Here is a 7,011-nt window from a genome sequence, read left to right as displayed (position 1 = left end):
AAGGGATTAGGATGGATAGGGAGCTGAGTATGTCAGATATGTTAATAATATCTAGATTGCCAGTATAACTATTCATGAGGCTAATGATTGATATTTGGCAGAAGAGTGGTGACAACCCTAGAGAAGTGTATGACAGTATTCATTTGCTTAATTTTTGTCTGGAGGATTATTTTTCTGATGGAAAATTATATCAGCGTATTTCTTGACATTACAATCATACATACAAGTGTCGAGTGTCTTGTCTCATACTTATAACTTCTAGAGAAGTAGTATTTTGTAATGTGTAATCAGTTTTGATTTTTTGCTTGTTTGTACAAAGCTTTATTGATATAAAACACAGTATGGGTGCCAGTAAAAGCATAAGCTTATAATGTGTGGTCACCTCAGTTTTGATTCAGTCTAGATAGTAGACGTGTGTATTTATCTTACATTGTTTAATTTTAGAAATTTTATATATAGTCTCCTTTTTAGTCATCACAGCTTATACAGGTTTTCTATAGATTTAAAGACATAAAATTTTGAATATCTTGATTAGGTGATTGCAACATCGGTCAGTCTGCCTTCCTACATCAGCGCATGTAAACGTCCAACAAAGAAACTTGAATTTTTCATGGTTTTAATTTGGAAGCTGGTACAGGAAGAAAAGTTAACAATCAAATCAAAAATATAAAAGGCATTTAACTGACAGAAATCAATGAGATGAATAGAATACATACAAAACTTGAGCGTGACAACAAAATACCATAAAACCAACAAGCGACCAGGATGTGATGTTCTACTTGTTTATTCAGTCACGTATTTAGAGTATTGAAATATGTTAGTTGATTTGTACTTTTTTGACTTAAATTATATCTGTACAAACTCCGTGAACATTATATGGACATTGCACGCGGTTCAGCATAGATATGAATGAGAATCGTGTTGTCAGAGCATGGACGTATATAGGAGATACCAGTTCGTGGTTGAGTATATTTACATTCCATCAAACTCTTTAGTGCCAGCATTTTTTTTTTTCGAAAGAATGTTTTCAAGACATATTTACGTCTGTGTCAGCTGATAGAGTTCTAGGGTTGTCTAAAGATGCAGATTTTCCCACATTTCGATAACATTACCAACTTCTGGCAAACACACACAAGACGGGAAGAGCGACACTATCGCGGAACTGCCGATTCACACCCCAGGTGCTTAGTACACAGTTCGGGTGGACTGGACTCTCTTCTCTCAATCAGTTCATTGCGGATCTTTTACCAGACTGAAACAAATGTTACCTGACATGATGTAACACAAGCAACAGAGTGCGTTATGTGACGTAAGCAGTATTAGTAGATGTGACGAGATGTCACGTGATACAAGCATCAGTGACCAGCAATACTAAGACAAGTGCTGACTGTACCTGTTGGCGAAACATTAGTCGTTGTCTTTTCTGTATGCTTCACGATACGATTAGCCTTTCTAGCCGAGGCTAATTTAATCATAAAGAGGACTCGCCTGTTTCTTGAAGAGTTTGTGTGTAGTTACATACGTGATGTTTACAACGAGATCAAAATCCCGACAATGTCAAAAAAAAAAAAAAAAAAATGTAAAAAAGGAGCAACAAAGTAAAACAAAACAAATAACAGAATCGAATAAGTAGAAAATAAAACGTAAAAATAAACAATAAAATTATAAATTCATAAAAATGATTTGTACATTTTAAATAATAATAACACATTTATTTCAAGTAATCGAATAGAATAAATTTTCAGTTAAAATTGTTACTCATAAAGACTTGTATATATGAAATGTTTATTGAAAGCAAAATGCTGTTCGTCTTTAGTTACGGGTTCAAACAAAAGTCTTTGATGTTCATTAGTTACAGTATATGATTAAGCTACAAATAAAGATTCCTGAGCTCAACTTAAACCAGTTGTAAAGAAGAACTCAAACATTGCTTGATAACATTTCGCCTATTAGTTGGAAGTACACTATTGGTAACGGAAGATTAATTAATTTTACAAAACTGCTTGTGTATTTTGTTTTATTTTTGCTTTAAAAATTAAATAAAATAAAACAATTCTTTGCTTGTAATGTATATATTCAGGGCAAATATTGAGTTGCTAGCAAGATGAGATACAAGATAAGACCCGCAGGCTATTTTAGTTTTCCAGAGAGACAACCCTCACCCTACTCTGGGATGCCTTGCTATGCAATTTGTTTCTAAATGTCCACCGTAAGGATCTGACTTGTAACTTAACATATCTAAACACGAAACACTTTTTCTTGTAAGAAAGCAGCATAGCTAGAGATACACATACTGCTTACTTGCATAATACAAAGTTTAGTACAGTTAATGTATTATCAGTGTAGCGTGTCCTTGTTCTCAATACATCATAACAGTAACTGCTATCGTTTACTCACCACGTGGGAGACAGCACCTTCTGTTGGGAGGACCATCGCAATAACCAGAAACATGCCTGCCATAGCAACGTAAGTGGTCAAACTGGCATCTTCCTTTCAACCCGATACATTGTCTGTCTGACCCGTAGACTGCAATCGTTAAGCAGTCAGATATTTTTCGATAACTATTTCTTCGCATGCGCGCGCGAACACACACACAGATAGGCAAGGGTTCACTTTGACATTCGTAGTAAAGATCTGTGAAAAACTAGTCTCATCCAAAACTTCGCATTCTTGCGCGTGAACACTCAAAGAGATAATAATTATATTCCTTAATGATCAGGCTTCTGGCCCAATTTCATACTATGGTACAACATGCTAATACACAACGTTGAATTCATATTTATCATGCACACAACTAAAGTTTCATGTATGTATATATACCAGGGCTTCTGCTAAGGCTAAATTCGTTGGGGTCCCAGGGACCCCTTCTTCAGATTTTTAAGGGGTGCCTGTTCTTCGCCCGAATTTGAATGGGACCCCATTGACGAAAATTGAAGGGGTCCTCCGAACTTTTAATGCGTACAGTACGCAATTTTTTGCGTAAGCAGAAGCCCTGTATACAGTACAAATACAGATAGTCATCAAACAATTAGTCATCCTACAATCATGCATATGCACAAGTACAGACACATACATGTATCAAGCCAAGTCACCATACCATCATGTATACACGCAAATACAAGCAAGGATATACAACAAGCCATTCGACACCATGAATATGGTGTATATATATATCTGTAGTCATTAAATAATTAGTCTTCATGCATCATATAATAAACTTACATTAATTAACATTTTATATGAAATATTGGTATCCCTAAATATAAAGAACTACAATGTTTGAATAACTTTTACTTATTTATAATACTTTGTAAACAAAGGAAGCAATGTATAAGCACACTCGAGAAAGAGTGCTTACCTCGAGGCGACTGGTAGGCAGGCAGCAAACACACACAAAGCAGCACAAGAAAGACACAAGTCAGAAGAAGAACCGAGGTCTTCATCATCAACTTGTTGTTGCTCCTTTCTGAGCTTACAGTACCACGCACTGTTTACAAAGGTGTCTGCTTATATAGTCAGACCTTGATAAGTCCACCTTCCCTGAGTCGAAAACCTCCCTATATCGAATTAATTGTTAGTTCCCGCCAAATTCCATAAGACCAATGTATTTAAGATCTTAATTCCAAGATTTGTTGGCTTCCAACCCCCGTGAGTCGAATTTTGAGTTATCACCAGCCAGACGCAACTATGTCTCAAACTGTTGCAAACTGTCTCAAGAAAGACGCTTTTACAATATTTTCATTTCATCTTTGTCAGTCTCTTATCGGGACGAGCACTGACTACAGTTGGTGTCGGTGTTGTTGTGTCCGTGCTGTACGTGGCGCGCACATGGCAAGTGGTAGAGTCAGCTGACAACGTTGACATTACATTCACAAGTGTCGAGTGTCTTGTCGTATACTTGTAACTTCTAGAGAAGTAGTATTTTGATTCAGCAATGTGTAATCAGTTTTGAATTGTTGCTTGTTTGTACAAAGCTTTATTGATATAAAATACAGTATGGGTGCCACTAAAAACATAAACTTATAATGTGTGGTCATCTCAGTTTTGATTCAGTCTAGATAGTAGACGTGTGTATTTATCTTAAATTTTACTAGTTTAGAAATTTTATATAAAGTCTCCTTTTTAGTCATCACAGCTTATACAGGTTTTCTATAGATTTAAAGACACAAAATTTTGAATATCTTGATTAGGTAATTGCAACATCGGTCAGTCTGCTTTCCTACATCAGCGCATGTACACGTCCAACAAAGAAACTTGAATTTTTCATGGTTTTAATTTGGAAGCTGGTACAGGAAGAAAAGTTAACAAACAAATCGAAAATATAAAAGGCATTTAATGCACGGAAATCAATGAGATGAATAGAATACATACAAAACTTCAGCGTGACAATAAACCAAATACCATAAAACCAACAAGCGGCCAGGATGTGATGTTCTACTTGTTTATTCAGTCACGTATTTAGAGTATTGAAATATGTTAGTTGATTTGTACTTTTTTGACTTAAATTATGTCTGTACAAACTCTGTGAACACTATATGGACATTGCACGCGGTTCAGTGTAGATATGCATGAGAATCGTGTCGTCAGAGCATGGACGTATATAGGAGATATCAGTTCGTGGTTGAGTAAATTTACATTGCACCAAACTCTTAAGAGAGAGGATTTTTTCCCGAAAGAATGTTTTCAAAAAATATTAACGTCTGTCTCAGCTGATAGAGTTCTAGGGTTGTCTAAATATGCAGATTCTACTACATTTCGATAACATTACCAACTTCTGGCAAACACACACAAGACGGGAAGAGCGACACTATCGCGGAACTGCCGACTCACACCCCAGGTGCTTAGTACACAGTTCGGGTGGACTGGACTCTCTTCTCTCAATCAGTTCATTGAGGATCTTTTACCAGACTGAAACAAATGTTACCTGACATGATGTAACACATACAACAGAGTGCGTTATGTGACGTAAGCAGTATTAGTAGATGTGACAAGATGTCACGTGATACAAGCATCAGTGACCAGCAATACTAAGACAAGTGCTGACTGTACCTGTTGGTGAAACATTAGTCGTTGTCTTTTCTGTCTGCTTCACGATGAGCCCTTCTAGCCGAGGAAAGGACATTACAGTGGAACCTCGGTTAACGAACATAATCCGTTCTGGAAAGTTGTTCGTTATCCGAAATGTTCGTTATCCGAATCAGTTTTTCCCATAAGAAATAAAGGAAATAGGTTTAATTGGTTCTCAGCCCCTGTTGACTCGCTATGTACAACTCTGACGTCTGTGCGAGTGGCCTTGACCGGTACATGCTGATGTTTGTGGGTGTGTATCTTGAGAATGGAAAGGGTGGATTACTTTGAATTCGGCAAGTCTTATCTTGAACGTATCATTATCTGGTATCATTAGACATTATTCCATCATTAATTTTTTACTTGCATGTAAATCTTTCCAAAGTTAACGTACAAACAAATAACTGAAGAATTTACAGAAGATCTTTGTAAGGATGTTTTCTAAATCCTAAAAAATAAAGTCTTTTTATGGGTAAGACTTTCCGACTCCGTTAGCCTCTGTGTTTATTTTCTTCTGTCTGTGAGTATTTTTACTGTTAATGTTATTTGCGTCGCCACGATATACTTTAATGTGAAATCTGTATGAAAGACCCGTACAGTCATCCAAACGTTAAACAGCTCTCCGGCTATGAAATATTTCTCAACGTGCAAGAGACATAAACTGAACCTGCAATGCCAACAACAATACTGAAATCATTAAATTCCACACACTCCTCTATATCAACATCATTAAATGCCACACAGTTTTATATGCAGCAAGACAGCTTTGTGACTCCTTTTAAAACGAAAATAAAATCACTCAATTAGAATTTGACAGAAGGTAAGTAAATTCTGCTCCATAACGACAGATGTTACTGGTCTCGGCCATATCACACACAAAGAAACCCTCCATGCTTATAATCACTTGGAAGGCAACAGGTGGTCAAAATGTGTTGCTGGGTGCACGAAACGTATCCTCCTCATCATCATCATGTAGAGGAGGTCACTTCTCGATTGTTCCTTCTCCCGAAAATTCAAGGGTCAAATAAAGTTTACTGAGATAGACTTCGTAAGCAGGGTTCTATCTGTATGACTTTCTTATTTTTCTTGCTGTTGGCTGTCCGAACTCTTGCTCAAAATCCAGCTATCCCAGATACATGCATATACAAAGAGTGTTTACCTCCATTATGCTCGTGGGCAGGCAGCACACACACACACAAAGCAGCACAAGAAAGACACAAGTCAGAAGAAGAACCGAGGTCTTCATCATCAACTAGTTGTTGCTCCTTTCTGAGCTTACAGTACAAAGCACTGTTTACAAAGGTGTCTGCTTATATAGTCGGACCTCGATAAGTCCACCTTCACTAAGTCGAAAACCTCCCTATGTCGAATTAATTGTTAGTTCCCGCCAAATTCCATAAGACCAATGTATTTAAGATTTGTTGGCTTCCAACCTCCGTTAGTCGAATTTTGAGTTATCACCAGCCAGACGCAACTATATCTCAAACTGTTGAAACTATGTTCCAAGCTTTGTTGTAAACTGTCTCAAGAAAGAGGCTTTTACACCATTTTCATTTCATCTTTGTCAGTCTCTTATCGGGACGAGCACTGACTACAGTTGGTGTCGGTGTTGTTGTGTCCGTGCTGTACGTGGCGCGCACATGGCAAGTGGTAGAGTCAGCTGACAACGTTGTCAATCGCAGAAACAGTTACAGTCATCACAGCCGTCGACAAGGGAGACAGGAAGAAAGTGGAAATTGCGAATTTTCTTGTTTGTGCAAAGCTTTATTGATATAAAACACAGTATGGGTTCCACTAAAAGCAGAAGCTTATAATGTGTGGTTACCTCAGTTTTGATTCAGTCTAGATAGTAGACGTGTGTATTTATCTTACATTTTTTATTTTATAAATTTTATCTAAAATCTCCTTTCTAGTCCTCTAGTCATCTTATACAGGTTTTCTATA

At 37.0% G+C, this 7,011-nt stretch overlaps 1 long non-coding RNA gene across 1 annotated transcript; it reads right to left on the bottom strand.

Annotated features, from left to right (window-relative positions):
* Positions 1 to 599: 599 nt before the first annotated feature.
* On the bottom strand, positions 600 to 3,647 carry LOC112561952. Its single transcript, XR_003098752.1, has 3 exons — positions 3,359 to 3,647; positions 2,398 to 2,526; positions 600 to 1,252 (listed from the first exon to the last, which is right to left on the bottom strand). It is a non-coding gene; the product is annotated as an uncharacterized LOC112561952 (long non-coding RNA).
* Positions 3,648 to 7,011: the final 3,364 nt, after the last annotated feature.

Source organism: Pomacea canaliculata, linkage group LG4 (genome assembly GCF_003073045.1).
Source record: "Pomacea canaliculata isolate SZHN2017 linkage group LG4, ASM307304v1, whole genome shotgun sequence".
Classification (NCBI taxonomy): domain Eukaryota; kingdom Metazoa; phylum Mollusca; class Gastropoda; order Architaenioglossa; family Ampullariidae; genus Pomacea; species Pomacea canaliculata.
The sequence above is the reverse complement of the archived record's forward strand: the minus strand, read 5'-3'. Positions and strand labels throughout refer to the sequence as shown.